Genomic DNA, 19,274 nt, shown 5'->3' with positions numbered 1-19,274 from the left:
TTATTATTATTATTATTATTATTATTATTAATTCTAACCCTCCTGGTTGGTGTGAAGCGATATCTCATTGCCATTTTTTTTTGTTTGTTTGTTTTCTCATTGCCATTTTGATTTGCATTTCCCTTATTACTAATGCTGCCAAGCATCTCTTTCTGTGTGTATTCTCTATTTTTATATCTTCTTTGGAGAAGTATCTATTCAAGTCCTTTGCCCATTATTGATTGGGTTATGTCTTTATTGAGTTGTAGTTACTTGTATATTCTACACATAAGCCTAATGTTAGCTGTACGATTTGTAAATATTTCCTCCCATTTTTTGGATTCCCTTTTCATTTTGTTGATAATGTCCTTTGAAGCACAAATGATTTTCATTTGGATGTTGTCCAATTTATCTTTTTTTCTTTTGTTGTTCATGCTTTTAGTATCATGAATATTTAGTCCTATATTTCATTCTAAGATTTTTATAGTTTTAGTTCTTACATTTGGGTTTTTGATCTTTTATGAATTAATTTGAGCATATGGTGTGAGGTAAGGGTCTAACTTCATTCTTTCTCATGTAGCTATCCGTTTGTTCAAAAGATTATATTTTGGCCATTATTTGATTTTGATGCCTTCGTTGAAAATCAGTTGACAATTGATGCATGAGTTACTTCTGGTCTCTCAACTATTCTATCAATTTATATGTCTGTCCTTGTAACAGCACACTATCTCTATTACTATTGCTTTGGAGTTAAGTTTGGAAATCAGGAAGTGAGAGTCCTTCCATTTCACTAATTTTCAATATTGTTTTAGCTACTTTGAATCTTTTACAATTGTAAATCTCTTACAATTTAGAATCAGCTTGCCAATTTCTACAAAGAAGCCAACTGGGATTCCAATAGGGATGGCATTCTATCTATAAATCCAATTAGGGACCATTGCCATCTTAACAATATTAAGTTTTCTGATCCATAAACTGCTTCTAATATTGTAAAAGACATTTCCTACTATCACTTTGTTTGCCTTTGTTCCGTTTTTTTTTTTTTTTTCAGTTTATTGGTCATGTGTAAAGGAGCATATAATAGGGAAACAGAGAATCAAAATACAGTGGTATGGACAAGGAACCATAATTAAGGAATAGAACATGGTTCCTGTGAATACACCCAGGTAGAACAGTTCCCTCCAAGGTCAATCTTTTCTGTTTGAGGGGAAATCCTAGGCATTCCATTCCAGAGCCTCATTTGGGTCATCTCTTTCTTCTACATGCTGCAGCCCCTGGGCTCCCTTCTTTTTTGTTTCTGTGGCTGCCATGGCAACAGTTCATATGGGCTGGAAAAGAAAAGCTGAGGCCTCTCTGGTGCCTTCATTAGTGCTACTCTGGCCAGCAGGGGGTGCCAAGAAGAGCAGCCACTCCCACTTTCTGTTTGTAACAGTTCATACCCACCCCAAGAAAGCTGAGGACCTGGAAGTGAAAAGGTGGCATGTGTACTTCTACAAAAAGAGATTGTGAACTCTCTGGAGAGGTTTTTAAGAATTTGTGAGGATTTAACTAAGAATTCATGTCAGAACAAAATTTATGAGTGATTAACTAGATCAGAAAATTGAAACTTTTAAATTCTAACTGCAAAATACGATCTTTCCAGAAATCAGAGATCATCTTATTTTTATTTACTGAATTTGCCACACAGATTTAATTTTTACATTTCCTGCTCTTGAAAGATTCACACACACGTTAGCCTCTCTTCTTTTTATGCACAGTGCATTGAACATCCTAGGGAATTAATAAATGTTTATTAAGTTAAACTCAAATGCCTGGTCTCCAGATACTGAAGCAAATTCTATTTCCATTTAACATATAGCAGTGGATCACCCACCAATGCTTTCCCAGCACCATAGTGCGAATTTCAAGGGGACACAGGGTTTTTATTTTACAATTCCATTTCATGTATGCATCAGAATATTTTACCTCACACACATGGGCAGGCGAGCTGCTATTAAATTAAAATGTGATGCCAAATACACTTTAAAAGAACTGTGGAGAGCAAGGTAATGGCCTCCTCTCACCCTCCCAGAGTAGCATCATGTGGATAGTCATGGATTAATATTTCTGGATTTGTATTATGTGGAATAATTTCCACATCTCTGACCTGTGAGCTAGAAGTCTGGACATCTTTGATGCCTATGACCGGCAGTTTTTACCTTTGCAAATCTTTTGGTATGCAACCAGTGCTGCATGATACACGTAGTTGACTAAATATTTATCAAATATTCATACAGTTACTCAGCGGATTAATTATTGAACAAGCTTCCACTGAACTATCTTTCTTTTTGCTACAGCTAATTCTCTGTTGCTCAGTTGACATATGTTCTGGGGAAGCAGGGAAATAGCCAACTCAGCAAGTTTTATTACTTTCAAGGTTATGCATTTAAGTGTGGGAAAGCAAGACACACATGAAAGCCCACATCACTGATTTGGCTTGCTTAAAAGATTATTTAAAGATACACATGAACCTCCTAATGGGTTTGGCTTCTTTTTTCTTTTTGAACAAATTTAATTTTTAAAGTAAATTTTTTATAACCTATTAACTGACAAGGAAAGGGAACTCTTTAAATAGGTCAGAATAATTTTTATTTTTGTGGGGACTTATTACAAAATATTGTCTGGTGCATTGTTTCATTTACTTTTCCATAGGAAACCCAAGATGTCTTCTCTAGTCCCATTTTACAGAGGAGGCAGATCAGGTTCTGGGTTATCCATTGATTTCCCCAAATTCCCACAGCTAATAAGTGGCCAAATTGGCACTGGAACTTGTGTCTTATTTTATCCAATATAGCATAATTGTATATAACAAAGGGAAAAAATGGAAATAGTTGCTATTTGGATAAATAGATTTTTGTTTTAGCAATTTTTTAATTGTTCTCTGTATTTAGAATTGGAATTACATTATGCACAATTCTTCTCTTGTTCTTGATAAGCAATACCACAAAGCAGTTACTGTTCCCATAAACCAGAGAAGAAACAGGGGAGGAAATAGCCCTGGGATCTTGGCTGCTCACAGAGCAGCTGCTTTAGAGCCTTAGGATAGGTAGAAACACGATGAGCAGGTGTTTGGTGACAAAGCATTCATGTCATGACTCTTTTTTTTTTTTTGGTATGTTTAACTTAGAATTTGTACTCTTCAGGGGAATATCAATTTCTTTATGGAGTTTGGTTTCTACTTTCAGTTAGATCTAGAGGAGGAATAGATCTCAAACTACCATGTATCACGAATCTCAGTATTTCTAGGTTTAAATCCAATGCAGTGTTCTCATTTCCATTTTTTAAAAATTGTGTCATCAAGCTTTTTTCTCCATTAAACATTCTTAGCAAAACATAGTTTACTTCTAAATGCTACATTTCTTGATTTTTCTCTAAGGATATTACCATAATCTACCCATTTTGGCAGTCTGCTCAAAATCTTAACAATAGGAATTTAAACAATATTTTTGGCATCGTGGTAAATAAATATGGTGAAATAAAACACTTGAACATGCCTTCAAATTATCCTTTTGTAAGAAATGTTTAAAAGAAAACTATTTTCTATACACATGACCATTAATATCTATTATAGATAGGCCAGGATTTCAAGGTTACTGACCAACCATTAATTTCTAATGTATTATCTCAAGTAAATAATAATACAAGTTACAACATTATCAGCAGATGTGTTCATGTTGTAAAACACGGATGGTATATTTAATTAGTGGTAAGTAATACAAATGCTTGACATAAACTCTTGAGACTTCAGATATGGAGATGTTTTGTGAAAAGCTTTGAAATCCACTGGCATACGCCATTCTTTCATTCAAGACAAATATGTGGGCGAATCAGCAGGAGTCCATTCTGGCTTCCAGAGAGTGCCCTGGAGCTGTCCACAGGAAGGTGCTGGAAAAGGCAGCCGCAGATGGTCCAGGTACACAATTATTTCAGCCCGAAATGCAGCAGAATAATCAGACTCATGTTAGAGTATTGGTACAATGTACATGACCTGGAAACTGCTTCATGAAGGTTGCAGGGCCATCTCCAATCTCCTTTGATAATTATTTTTAAAAAGATGATTTCTCTAAAAAATAGGGAGAAGAGTCAAATAAGACAAGGAATAGCTTATGTAGTCTCATAGATGTAAATGACATTACTAATATGTACCTGGCTGAATTGCTAAATAATTGGCATTTTATCCCAGAACATTTAAAGTTCTTTATTAAATAATATAAGTTCAGATTGTATAGATTTTCTTAGTGTTTCCAACTCCATGTTGGAAAATCGAACGTCATTTTAAAAATCGGCTATTTACCCCCAGTAGAATTGCCCTTCTAGTAAACTGAAAGGGAAGGGGACAAAAGGATTTGTAGTTCTAGCAATATACAAGGACTGACTTTCAGATCCATGGTAAAGGTCAGGTGTAATATTCAAAAACAAATTAAAAGGCAGCCATTCTATTGGACTCAGAAGATTCCAGCAAGCATTGGGCACCCATGGGCATTGGCTCAAAATGTGTTTATTGTGATCACACCCCAGATGATGCTGCAAGCACTATTAAGGACCCTATTCACCACCATCCTTCTTGCATTATGTATGCAGTTATTGTTTTGCATTATGCACTATCTAAAATGATACAAAAACATTTTGCTGAAAAATAAACCACTGGTTTTATGCTTAACACCAGGATTACAAAATGTGATGTCATGAATTATTCATATCATTCGATTTAATGTAATCATTTTCTCCCCAGCGCTAAGCCTCTGTGAATGGTGTCCTATGCAGCCACTGTTTTGAAGAACTTAATACTAGGGGGAGAAACACCTGGCATTAACTGACAGTGAATTAGGCTCATTGTCACTTTGGAAAAAAAATTGCAATTTAATCTTTGATCTTCTGTACATCCTAATTCCAAGGAGCATTTATCAACACCACAAAATGAACCAACCTTAGGAATTTATAGAAATATTGACCTCAACATTTAGGCATAGGCATATATAAAAGTACTCACATACATTTAAAATTTGAACTACAGAATGGAATTCACCTTTGTTTTTTTCGAAGCAATGATGGAATGTATTTGGAATGTGTTTATGCTAATATCAAATAGATTTTGATACACATTTATAATTTATTTAGATCAAATCTTTCAAAGGAGTATGGACCTTAGGACAAAGCATGTTGAGAAAGATAAATACATCAATGCAACTTAGCCTACAGATTAAAGTAATTTATCTTTAAGGCAGTCCAAAAAAAAAAAATCAAAACCAAGAGTAGAGAGTGCTTCTAAATGCTTGAAACTTTATAGAGAAAGGACAGACATTGGCTTAAAACTGGTAGGAGCAACTTTTAAGAATCAGAATCCCCTTCTGGTAGCTTATCTTTGACTTTTAATCCATGCTTCAATATGGTGAAGTTATCCCAAAATATTTCCATTATCCTTAAATGAGCAGATGCTTCATTCTGGGATTGAATATAGAAACGTGTTATAGTGAGAAGAGTACAGAGCCAACAAACCTGACTCCTATTCCCAGCCTGTTTCCCTGCCCAACTCGTGAGCTTCTAAAAGTGCTAATATCACCTGCCCTACCACCCTCGGAATGATGGAGGAAGACCCAAATGACATAATGAGTGGTAAAACACACGAGGTGATTCACAAATATGAGGAGCTATTATCTAAAACCAAAAATGTCTATAATTTGTACACATTTGCAATATACATAAGTGTTCAAATGGATAAGTAAAGATACTTTATGGGCATCAGTAACAAAGAAAGATAAGTTTAAAAGAAAGGAATTCACTAAATAAGAAAAAAAGAACACAATACCAATTTAAGAATTAAATGGTACGCAAATCTATATAGAATAACTTACCCATATAATTAGCAAGAGGAAGAAAAGTTTGTACATAGTGTCAGGAAAGATCTCAATTACTATTCCAGAACAATTTTTATCTCTCACAGCACCTAGCATAGCATCTTGCACACAGTTGGGACTCAGCACTGTTGCCTGATTGATAATGAAGACAGTTACCGTGGTCAATCCAACAGTAATTGAACATTCGTTTTTTTATAAGGTCAATGTAAAATCTGTCAACTGCTCCTCTGTGATAACAAATGCCTGGAAAACTTGAAACTCGGTCTTTACCAAATAATAACAAATTGACAATATTTGCTACTTTCCAAAAAAAGCAGTGGGACATTTAAGGTGTTAAGGGAGGTAGTAAGGGAGGCAGAGCAGTGAATGGAAAACATTTCTTAAGCTAATGGCTTCTTCAATTTGCTTCTACAACATAGTTTCTTTTCTACTTAATAGCCTAGGTAAAGAAAAAATTTCTCTTTCCCCCAAATACAAACTATTAGGCATTTGTCTATTAATCTTAGAAGCATACTTCAACTAGTCTCATTAACATTGTGAACTGGGCCAGGAAGAAACCATGTCACATTATAAGAACTGCCTTCCTTTCATTTCAAGAGCACCTTGACCTTCTCCAGGAGTCACGTCATATGCTCCTATCATAGTTCTCACTGCTTCCCAGGGCAGCCACCCAGTCTCCCAAGAGCCCATCTCGGCACAGGGTGGTCCTCAGAGACGGTCTGCACAGGAAGCCTCTAAGGTTGGCTTTTCATTTGCTCACTCACACATTCACTCACAGTTTAAAAAAATTATCATGTACTCAAATCCAAAAAAATGTTTGTGCTTAAAAAAAAAAAATCTGGAGAACTGAGAACCAGAGCCAGTGCTTTAAGCCTCTCGGTGAAGCTACAGCCTAATTACTGCCTGCTGCGTGGCGCAGTTAAACACAATCAGTCAGAAAGCCTTAAAGATACAATATCCCTTTTCACAAACTGTCTGCTTGTCAATTCCAAGTCACCCCCCTGCTTTAAATCAACCAACCACAGAGCTGTTATGAACAGCAACTGATTTTCCATGCAGTGCTGCAAAACAAAATCACACCGTATCCTATTTTTAATGGCCACAGTTTTTCAACTGCATAACAAGAGTTAGCTGGCACTGCTGAGCTGAACGGTATCAAAAAAATGGGTTCAAGTAGAAATAGCATGGAACCCTTGAAGTGAACAAGTACAGACCCAATTACAAGTGCATTGTGATGCTCAGTACCAATTACATCCAAATAACAGTGGAGCAAATTTCCCCTTAATAGTTATATTGTAGACATCAACTTCTTTTATTTTTGTTCCTCCAGGATATAGCTTGATACTTAAAAGTGGGGAAAAAAGGCTGAATCATAAATATTGTTTTATTAGCATACAGTTTATTTATGCACAAAGGCTCTTCTATGGTGTCAGCTTGTAGGGACATGATATCTTGGTCATCACAGAGAGATGTTCTTTCCATAGAGTTCATGGTTTGTCAGGAATTTCACTTGGGAAAACCAGATTTTCTTTCTTGTGTATTGCTCACTAGAAACTATCTTTCCTCAAACAATATGCTTTTTAATTATTTGAGCCTTAGGGATATAAACAGGCAGTAACAGGGATTCTTTTTTTCTTTTTTAAAGAATCCTAGCCCCATCTCCAAAGAGGCGGGCAAAATTAGGCATTCCGTGAATTGAAGGAGCTGCCACTTGGGCCTTTGGGGGCTGACATATGACAGATTCCTTAATAGCTAGAAGACGAAAGAAAGAGAAATGGGAAAACAAATGAGCTGAATGGAAGTTGAAAAGATGGAAAAGAAGGTGCATACAACAAATTGATCCTTAAAACACAGAGCCAAGATAAGGGAACAGAAGAGGCAAGGGAGACCAGACTAAACAAAGCAAACAAGAAAATGTCGCTATCAAGTGTGTGTTGTGTTTTGTTGACAATCAGAGAATCACAGAGACAAGGGCTCTTCAATGTCAGCCTGTCTAACCTTGGCCCACAGACTATCCCAGCAGTCACCCTTGCTCCGCTGGAACATTCTGCCACAGACAGGCAGCTTTCATTTGTTCCTTGGGTATTAACTTCACTTTCAATTTCTTGTAGGCCAATATGGGCCCTAGAGTAGTAACAGAGTGCCACATCTTTTCAAGGCTGGCCACTCAGGCTTGAGGAAAGTAGCAAGAGAAATTAATGATGTCTCCAGGGCTTTATCAACATGTTTCAGAGGATGGGAGTACAATGTGAGCAAATAGATCTTTCGTTATTTGCCCCTTTGCTCTGCCCATTTTCTCTTTATTTGGAACTGGGAACTAGAGCACGTGGCCCAGGATTTCCCGCCAGCTTTGTATCCTTTGCTCTTTCCTCATCTCTGATTTAGCATGAGCTTCAACCTGAAACAAAATAAAGCAAAATGGGTTATCTATGGTGTGAGCTAAAATTTAAGTTTTTTAAAAGTTCTCACTTTGCATAAAAAGTAAGCTAAAGACATGCCACAGATTACAAGTGTTAGAAAACTACCAACCCATCTCTCATTCTAGAGATGAGGAAACTGAGGCCTCAGAAGAACATGATTCTAGAATACATTCGTCATCAGCAGGCAGGGCATCAACGGCCGCCACACCTGGCACTGATTCCAAGACACGCGGTAGCAGTGGGAATGCTATTTATTGTACATAGTGACTCACAAATCTAGGTTATGTGAACTATAAAAAGCCTGACTCAGAGCTCCAGAGGAAGGAGCTAATACTATTGAAATATAGGACACAGATTGCAGTATTAGGATGCTTGTAGGATTATTTTCCAAGGCAGCTTTATCCAAAGCAGAACTGAATAGAGTCATACGTCCACTAACGAATATACGTCCAATTTCATAAGATAACCCAAAATATCTTTAATGACAATCAGCATACGTACTTCTGGGCATTTTTGGTGAGAGGGAGGGGGAATCAGAGGGATGGCTGAGGTGGGGGTGGAAGGGAGCCGGGAAAGGAGGCTGGGCTCTGTGAAGGGAGAAGGCCTGGGGGAAGCAGGAGAAGGCAGGAGCACCTGAGGTCCCAGGCCCACCAGCAACTGAGGACCATGACCAAGTCTTTGTCAACCTTTGCTCACTGTCTCTTTTTACCCTAGGGGAAGGCCTCCTCAGGAGACCAGGGAGAAAGGTTATAAACCTTTCCACTACCTAATCCAGACATCACCCAAAAATGTTAAGTCAAGTTTACCTTCAGGACCTTTGAATGATTTCAGTCCTTCCTGCCTTGGATCAGATTTCCCCACCCTCTGTCAATAGCTGACATTAACTTTAGTCACTGAGAGCCGAAATGACCCAAAATGCAAATGCTTGGATGAGGTAACGGTTAATCAGTGAATTAAGAAATAGAACCTATCCATCAAATGGAAAAGACTGATGTGTGATCTTTTCCTGTTTTGACGGAGGAGAGAGTCTGAAAACAGAAGGAGGGTACCAGCCACATCATGGCGAGGGAAGTGAGTTTTAAAGAACAGGGAGCCGAAGACACAGAAAGATAACTTGAGCGACATCACAACCCAGCGGGGGCGTGGAAAGAGGCTTAGCATCAAGTGTATTTTAATCTGCAGCTAGGAAAATGGAGTTTTATCCTCAAATGATTTAGGAATATTTTTGTGGGGGTGTTTGGTGGATGTTATTGAGAGTCTTATTGTTTGTTGCTTCTGTTGTTTTTAACATCTCTTGCTTCCTATAAAGAAATTTTTCCCCCAGGGGATCCTATCCCTGTAACTATACAGACTTAATTCTGGAGCACCAGTGCAATTAAAAGACGGTTCTAATTAATAGGCAATAGAATGGTTGTATGTAAAAGATTTAAGCAGTTTATGCTTGGTGTACTAAACGAATCCAAGCAAAGTCACAAAAGGCATCAGAGCCCCATTAGAATTTATCAGCTGAGATGCTTGGAATATTTTTCACACTGGATAGTCACATTGCTCTCTGCAATTGGGATTGTACTAAGAGGGGGGGAAAGAGGGTCAACGTATTTTTCTTTACTGGTGGCAGTAAAATGGCTTCTCATTTCAGCTAAGTGGCAACCACCAGAGCAAAAGCACCCTTACTGCAGGAATGCTACTTCTGATCCACCTTAGAGAAACCGGAGAGAAACACCGTGTCCAATTTTCTAACAGGCGGCTGCGCTGAGTGGGTCAGACTGTGGGCTTTGGAGTCAGTCGCCCTGGCTTCCAGCCTGGCCTTGGCCATGTATGAAATGGGGAATCCTGGGTAGGTAACTACTCTTTCTTGTTTCAATGTCCTCACGTGTCAAATGTGCTAACATCCCCTTCTCCGAGGGCAGTTGCAAAGATTGCTTGAGTTAATTCACATAAAGTGCTCAGAATGTTGCCTTGAAACCCACTGAGCACTAGATGAATTTTGCATTATGACTGTTATCTGGGTCTATCATTACAAATCTGTGATGCTGTTGTAGAGAAACAGCACGACCAGGTATATCCCATATTTCTTATGATTATTTTGGCCAGTGGGTCTCATCATGCATGTTCAGGAGATGAGAAGAAGTTTGGAACTCTGGCATCCGAAATAAATACAGTTCTGCAATGTAATGCTGGGCAAACCATTATAAATCCACCTTCTCTTTTGTTAATGCCAATGATTTCTGAGCACTTGGGGGGAAAAAAAAGGTTGACTTCCAGTTCTTCACAGAGGCTAAACACAGTCAGTCTCAAATACTGTGTTGCTGTTGTCACTTTCTCATTTTTGAAAATTATGTCCTTGATATTCTTACTCCTACTCCTAACTCCCTACCCATCATAGAGCACCTTGGAAAAGTAACAGATTTAGAGGACTGGGCTTTGCTTGAGTTTAAGAGTGAGAAGGCAGGGAGTAAGGAGTTAAGGGGGACGCCAGTGATCACTTTGCTACTCTTGTCAACTCCCCAATTTCTGAACTCTCTGCCTACAGTTTGAGAATCATCCCTTGGTTGGCACAGTGTGCCGTCCTCACAGCCACAGCACAGATGGTGCACTGGCCATACTCAGGGCTTGAATGGGGGGAATTGGGTAGCCACCATGCAGCATCCAGGCAGTGGTGGTTGTGTTTTAGGGGCAGCTTCGGGCTCCCAGTTCTGTGCTATCAGAAGTAAGTCTCAGGATTTAGTGCCCAGTGGCAGTGATCTCTCCACCAGGCTCCATTCCTGGCTATATAAGCAGCTAAGCGTAGTTCTCTGGCTGGTGAAGTTTTTGTAAGTTACCTCATATCTTCTTTCCATACATCAGTCACAGTGTCTGAGAACACTGACTGACTAGTACAGTGGACACACGACAGGGTTTTTGAGCCAGACATTTTCATAAATGTTAAAAAGGCTTCCATAATCCAATATAATCCTCATAAGCATTAACTTTCCTGAAGGAACTACTTTCAGGGATTTCAGCATGGTTTACGTCTAAGATTCCTTCCCACTACAAGATGTTATTCATGCATGGGAAGACCTAAGTTGCGAAGCACTAACATCCATCAATGATGACTTGTGGTCATCAGTACCACTAACTAAAATTAAAAAAACAGAATATTTGATACCACAGGTAAAATTTCATGTGTATTCACCAATTTTTCTTTCTCTGTTTTTCAAAGTTATGGATGGACTACATTCAACACCTAGTAGGAACTCAATCAATACTGCACCGAATTGAACTGAATTATGTCCATGGCTCCATTCAGCCAAGGACACCTTTTCCAATTTCTCAGCTTATCACCCACACTGGTCCCCTAACTGTGTTCACCTTCTTCCTGACCCCAAGTTCACTGGCATTGCTTTAATCACTTATCACTCCGTCTTCTTGGTCTATTCCCTGCAGACAAGCTCATTTCAGCTTCATCCTGACCCTAGATCACCAGTTTCTTTGCCAACTTTGTTTTCTTCCTTTTCAATCCATCTATTCCAACAAGCCTGTAGTCTCCTATAGCTGCCCAATCACCTTTCTCAGGATAGAGGCTCAGGAAATGTTTGATGGAAGAAATGAATAATTCGCTATCTCATAATGACTTTTTAAAACACCCTTGGCTTAATTAAAAAAAAAAGTTTATCATTTTTCTGGTATTTCCTGTAGGCTAATAAGTACATATATTACACTTTTCTTTAAAAAGAGAAAAAAATTACAATTAAAAGCTTTCAAACATCACTTACACGTGTGCATATTTTTATTTTTGGTTTAAAAACTTGTTTCGAAATAAGGCTTTTAAGGCTACCTGTGGTAAACGTTCTGTAAACTTTGAAAAGGGTGGCTCATTTTCAAAGCTCTTGCTCGTATCATCTCATACGGCCAAAATTATGTGATATAATGGCAATAATTAGCATTGCTATAGGCAAAGCTCGTGAAGAAATGCCCCTTTTCATAACACTAAATAAATGTAGAGGAGTGTGCCCTTTATTTAGCAAGACAGGGCCACTTTGACCTCACAGAAAAAGGTACTGGTATTAAGTGATTCGGTCTGAGACTTTCCCAGTTTGCACTGGAACACTGGAAGTACTAGTTAAGTGTTGCATAAGTCTTTCATTTTAAACATTCCATCACAACATTTGCAAATACAATGCTACTTCTGCCTTCCTCACAACTGCCCAGTTGTTTGCTAGGACACAAAGAGCTGGATTCATCAAAAGGATGACAGCAGGTAGCCGCTAAAAATTTCAGCCACTAAAAAAGCATTTCTATTAATTTTTATCTTCCTTTAAATATTAATGAATAGTTCCAGTGATAATTAGCAATTTTCTCTAATTACAGAAAATTGGCACTTCACAAATAACAAACTCTGATATTATCTAGTATTGTGCCAGTTTTCCTATTAATTTGGAAATTCAGCAATTATCACCAGAACTATGTAGGTTAAAGTGTGTCAGATTCTAGATAAACAACTTAAAATACCCTGCAATATGAGGTTCAATGTCAAGGAAGTTCAATCTTGGCATTTAAAGAAAAAAAAAAATGCTAGTGACCACCACTGGCTATTGCAGCATTGTGGGAAGACTTTCCAAGTTTTGTTTTATTTCAGCCTGGCCCTAACAGATGACATGGATTGCAGGACCCTGGACAGCATGCCTCCTTATTGATTTGAAGAAGACAAAACAAAAATGCAAATTCTCAAATTGGAAACCAGCATATACAAAAATGCTGTATCAGATCCTAAGTGGATGCTATTATTAATTTTCTTCTAAACCCAACAAAATTTAGAGAGACAGAAATTCTCCAGTCTCTTTGTTGGGTGAGAAATAACTGACACTTTCATGCACTTATCAATCCCTGACGTGCAAACGCCTCCCCGAATGCAAACCAATCCATATACGGACTGTGTTCTTGAGGATTACCTTGATGTTAAGAAGTCAGGAGTTGGAGGAATGCATTATAACTCAGTTCACTTTGGAAGAGCTTGTTTAATGCTGACCAATCACAAGCCCATAATTAACTGTGGTAACAGCAGGAATCATAAGATTGACGATTATTTTTCATCTTAATGCGTGTCAGGATCACTCTCAACAAAATGTCACTTAGTTTTATCTGGAACAGATCCTCATAAGTGCAACAGCTAAAAGCAAATGCTTGACTAGGTCTTTCAGAAGTCTTTCCCAAACTCAGCAGTTCTGAGACCAAAATTCAGACTGCATTTGCATGTCACCAAAATAACTGGTTTCTGAAATGTATAAAATTCAGCCAACTGAATCAATCCACAGGAAGCTTAATCAGTTTGACAGATTTTTTTTTCATTAAAATGATACGTGGTGTGTTTGTTGCTCAACCCCCCCTCAAAAAGGAAAGTGTGGTAAGGTGACAGGGGTGGTTAGATTTCTATTACAAGATAAATAAAACTAGTTTCCAATGATACCATTCAGAAATTAAGAATAGATTAAAATATCGAACTAGGACTGTATTGAAAAATAGTGAAATTGATTTTCCACCTTCTTGGAGGAAAGACAAGAGAGCAAATGGACTGGAATTCCAATAAAAGAGATTGAAGTCAAAGAAAAACAAAATCTTGTCTTCAGGGGTTAGGAAACAAAGAAATGTATTAGGGTGAGATGGCAGGGAATGTTCTTTTTCAGTGATGCTGTTTCCAGTACAGAATTTAGAGGCCAGGGAGATTATTGTTTCTATTATTCCCATAGGGATGAAAGAAAACCATGACAGTTCTCCATCTTTCCTCAGAACAAATCGGAACCAAGACTATGACGCCCCCTAACCTATTCAAATGTCCTTCCCTTAGCACTCACTACCTCATCCGATCTCCTTCCCATTCCACAGATGCCCTAGTTATTCCTACCATTGCCCCTTTAGCCTAAGGATGGTCGTCACATTTTTTCTCTACTTTGGCAGATCCTGCCATGTTTCAGCCTACCTGCTAAAGTTATACAGGATATAAGTAGCAATGCTTCATTCAGCTGGACAGTCCAGCTGAACGTATTTCCTCTATTTATCTGAATCCTATCAGTATTTACAGTTTTATTTCAAATCTCACATCTTTCTAGAAACTTTTTTCTAATAGCTGCAGATAGCCATGACTTTTCCTCTTTGACAGTCTTGCAATATCACATGCTTTGTACCAGATATTTTGACATATGAATTTCAGGTTGGAATTTTATTATTTCACTAAGTAGTACCATTTTCTAATTATTTTAGTACATGAAACATATGTCCCTAATGAAATTACAATATCCTTGAAAGCAAGAACAAATCTCACCTTTCTTTTGTGTCATCTGCAGAGTCTAGCAAGGACTTGACAGAAAAGGCTCCTCAGAATTAGGTGCAATTCTAAGCCTTTATCACTGACCAGGTAGGTGATGTTATACAAGTTGTTAAGTCTCATCTATAAAAGGGATATAATAATTCCTACCTCACTTATTTGTTAAGAGGACTGAATACTCTTTTTTTAAAGGATGTATTTATTTATTTTGGAGACAGAGCATTTGAGCAGGGGGTGGGGCAAGGGGAGAGAGACAAGCAAACTCCCTGCTGAACAGGGGGCCCTGGGGCTTGGTCTCAGGATTCTGAGATTATGACCTGAGCCAAAATCAAGAGTCTGCCACTCAGGACGCCTGGGTGGCTCAGCAGTTGAGCGTCTGCCTTTGGCTCAGGGTGTGATCATGGGGCCCTGGGATCGAGTCCCATATCGGGGTCCCTGCAGGGGGCCTGGTCCTCTGCCTGTGTCTCTGCCTCTCATGAATAAATAAATAAAATTTTAAAAAAACGAGTCTGCTGCTCAACTGACTATGCCATCTAGGTACCCCTTGAATACAATAATCTTTAGAAGTTCTTACATTCAACGGAATATGATGTATATTAGGAAGCGATTATTATTTTTTCATAGTCTATGTCATACATTATCACTTACATTTATATTATAAATATTTGTGGTCTTATCCGAAAGCAGAGGACTCTACTTGAAGCCTATTTTTATTGTTTGTAAAAAATACTAGAAGTTCTATTTTATTGCATTTTTTAGAAATAAACAGTTGATTCTTCTCTTTCCCCATAAGTCACCTTTTTCCTCCAGTCAGCCTCTGGTTTTCCTTCCTCAGGCTGTCTGATCACCCTGCTTTGTCTGGAGTAGTGGGATATGTCAACATCATTAACAAGTTTGGTCTACCTATACTCAACAAGTAAGGAATTCATATTTCCTCAAGAAAACTTGACACATTTATAAAAATTAATTACTAAGACTATAAACCAATATCTAAAAATCAAAGAATCATTAATACTCCAATCATATATTCCAATCACAATTCTATTAAGTCAATAACAAAAAGATTTTAAAACACCATATATTCTGAAATTTAAAAAAAAATCACTGTATTAAATAACTTAAGGGTCAAAGTGAAAAATAATGATGAAATATAAATTAAATTATAGTAAATTTCATAACTGAAAGGTAATAAATTTTGATATAATAATAAACATATCAAAAATTATGCCATATAGTAAAAGAAGTTTCTACAGGAAAGTTTAGAATTTTAAAATTCTCACATAAGAAAAGAGAAAAGGCTGAAAATGATGTAAGTATCCAATTTTGGAAGTATTAAGTATTATAAAATAAGCTCAGATAAAAGAAGAAAAAATAACGTTAAAGTATCAATCAGTAAAAAAAAATAAATCAGTGAATATACAAAAACAAAGATTCAAGAGAGAGAATCAAAACGATATTTTAAAAAAAGACTGATAAAGTACAAAAAGCTTTAGTGAGGTTGTTTAAGTGGGAAAAAAAGAAAAAATAATGATATAAATTAGGGTTGCAATAGTATATGTAGAACAGGAATTACAAAAGTAGCAATCCATCAGAGAAAATTCAAAGTTTGGTGTTTTGTTTTCCTGGTAAATTTGAAACTTTCTGTACAAAGAACAGAGTTCTAGACATATATGATATGTAACTGATTTAGGAAGAATCAGAAAACCTGAAAAATCCCATAACTATTAAAGAAGTTGAAATAGTTGTTTAAAATCTTCATACAAAAAAAGTAAAGACAGTTTTATAGATTAATTCTACCAAAGTTTAAAGGTGAATAGCCTTCATATTGTGTTTACTCTCCCAGAACATAGCAAAGAGGAATATGTCCCACTCCATTAATGAAGTGACTGTAACCTTAACATCAGCATGAGAAATGCAAATTACCTGCCAACCTCCCAATGCCATCTAGGTAGTTTATGTGAGTTAAGTCTTTATCTTGCAGAGTGTGGCATCATAGGGGAGTGTAATATTTAAGCTCAAGAAATAAAAATATAACAATATTATTTTTAATTATAAACTTCACAACCAATAAAATTACTAACGGACACAAAAGAAGATCACCTCTGAGAATAAGAAAGTTGGTGAATGGGAAATGTTTTCAGAAGTACTTTTGAACTGTTTGACCTGCAACCAAGTGATAAATTAAAATGTGTATTTTCCCAAAAGCAAAAGTAGAGCAGGATGTGCGAATTAGAAGTAAAGATAAGCAATTGGAATATAACAGATGTTCAAAAAGAGGAACAGGTCAAGAAGCGTTTGAAAGTTTAGGTCTTATTTTCTTCCTCCATCACCAGACAGCCTGTTTCACAGTTGGCAGGGACTGAACTGACCACAGAGCCAGGGCCCATAGTCAAAGCATCATGTTGGTCAGTATTCAGATCTATCATCTTTTTTTCAAAAAGCTATCAAGGCTCTGTCTTGAATTACATTATCTCCTTTCCCCATTTTGTTTCGTGGTTCTTTTTTTTTTTTTAATAAAATAATTTTTATTGGTGTTCAATTTACCAACATACAGAACAACACCCAGTGCTCATCCCGTCAAGTGTCCCCCTCAGTGCCCGTCACCCACTCACCCCCACCCCTCGCCTTCCTCCCCTTCCACCACCCCCAGTTCGTTTCCCAGAGTTAGGAGTCTTTATGTTCTGTCTCCCTTTCTGATATTTCCCACACACTTCTTCTCCCTTCCCTTATATTCCCTTTCACTATTATTTATATTCCCCAAATCCCAAATGAATGAGAACATATAATGTTTGTCCTTCTCCGATTGACTTATTTCACTCAGCATAATACCCTCCAGTTCCATCCACATTGAAGCAAATGGTGGGTATTTGTCATTTCTAATGGCTGAGGAATATTCCATTGTATACATAGACCACATCTTCTTTATCCATTCATCTTTTGATGGACACCGAGGCTCCTTCCACAGTTTGGCTATTGTGGACATTGCTGCTATAGACATCGGGGTGCAGGTGTCCCAGTGTTTCATTGCATCTGAATCTTTGGGGTAAATCCCCAGCAGTGCAATTGCTGGGTCATAGGGCAGGTCTATTTTTAACTGTTTGAGGAACCTCCACACAGTTTTCCAGAGTGGCTGCACCAGTTCACATTCCCACCAACAGTGTAAGAGGGTTCCCTTTTCTCCGCATCCTCTCCAACATTTGTGGTTTCCTGCCTTGTTAATTTTCCCCATTCTCACTGGTGTGAGGTGGTATCTCATTGTGGTTTTGATTTGTATTTCCCTGATGGCAAGTGATGCGGAGTATTTTCTCATGTGCATGTTGGCCATGTCTATGTCTTCCTCTGTGAGATTTCTCTTCATGTCTTTTGTCCATTTCATGATTGGATCGTTTGTTTCTTTGGTGTTGAGTTTAATAAGTTCTTTATAGATCTTGGAAACTAGCCCTTTATCTGATATGTCATTTGCAAATATCTTCTCCCATTCTGTAGGTTGTCTTTTAGTTTTCTTGATTGTATCCTTTGCTGTGCAAAAGCTTCTTATCTTGATGAAGTCCCAATAGTTCATTTTTGCTTTTGTTTCTTTTGCCTTCGTGGATGTATCTTCCAAGAAGTTACTGTGGCCGAGTTCAAAAAGGGTGTTGCCTGTGTTCTCCTCTAGGATTTTGATGGAATCTTGTCTCACACTTAGATCTTTCATCCATTTTGAGTTTATCTTTGTGTCTGGTGCAAGAGAGTGGTCTAGTTTCATTCTTCTGCATGTGGATGTCCAATTTTCCCATCACCATTTATTGAAGAGATGTCTTTCTTCCAGTGGTTAGTCTTTCCTCCTTTATCGAATATTAGTTGGCCATAAAGTTCAGGGTCCACTTCTGGATTCTCTATTCTGTTCCATTGATCTATGTGTCTGTTTTTGTGCCAGTACCACACTGTCTTGATGACCACAGCTTTGTAGTACAACCTGAAATCTGGCATTGTGATGCCCCCAGATACGGTTTTCTTTTTTAAAATTCCCCTGGCTATTCGGGGTCTTTTCTGATTCCACACAAATCTTAAAATAATTTGTTCTAACTCTCTGAAGAAAGTCCATGGTATTTTGATAGGGATTGCATTAAACGTGTACATTGCCCTGGGTAACGTTGACATTTTCACAATATTAATTCTGCCAATCCATGAGCATGGAATATTTTTCCATCTCTTTGTGTCTTCCTCAATTTCTTTCAGAAGTGTTCTATAGTTTTTAGCATATAGATCCTTTACCTCTTTGGTTAGGTTTATTCCTAGGTATCTTATGCTTTTGGGTGCAATTGTAAATGGGATTGACTCCTTAATTTCTCTTTCTTCAGCCTCATTGTTAGTGTATAGAAATGCCGTTGATTTCTGGGCATTGATTTTGAATCCTGCCACGCTACCAAATTGCTGTATGAGTTCTAGCAATCTTGGGGTGGAGGCTTTTGGGTTTTCTATGTAGAGTATCATGTCATCGGCGAAGAGGGAGAGTTTGACTTCTTCTTTGCCAATTTGAATGCCTTTAATGTCTTTTTGTTGTCTGATTGCTGAGGCTAGGACTTCCCAGTACTATGTTGAATAGCAGTGGTGAGAGTGGACATCCCTGTCTTGTTCCTGATCTTAGGGGAAAGGCTCCCAGTGCTTCCCCATTGAGAATGATATTTGCTGTGGGCTTTT

The 19,274-nt window shown here is 37.7% G+C and overlaps 1 long non-coding RNA gene across 1 annotated transcript in view; it reads right to left on the bottom strand.

Moving 5' to 3' along the window:
• Nucleotides 1-3,690: 3,690 nt before the first annotated feature.
• The window catches only part of LOC125754002 (uncharacterized), a 54,264-nt gene continuing 38,680 nt past the window's right edge, over nucleotides 3,691-19,274 (bottom strand). The window contains exon 2 of the long non-coding RNA XR_007407149.1: nucleotides 3,691-4,081. This is a non-coding gene — a long non-coding RNA (uncharacterized LOC125754002). The remainder of the gene's footprint in view (nucleotides 4,082-19,274) is intronic.

Source organism: Canis lupus, chromosome 29 (assembly GCF_003254725.2).
Source record: "Canis lupus dingo isolate Sandy chromosome 29, ASM325472v2, whole genome shotgun sequence".
NCBI lineage: Eukaryota > Metazoa > Chordata > Mammalia > Carnivora > Canidae > Canis > Canis lupus.
This window is presented reverse-complemented; position numbering and strand designations above follow the sequence as displayed.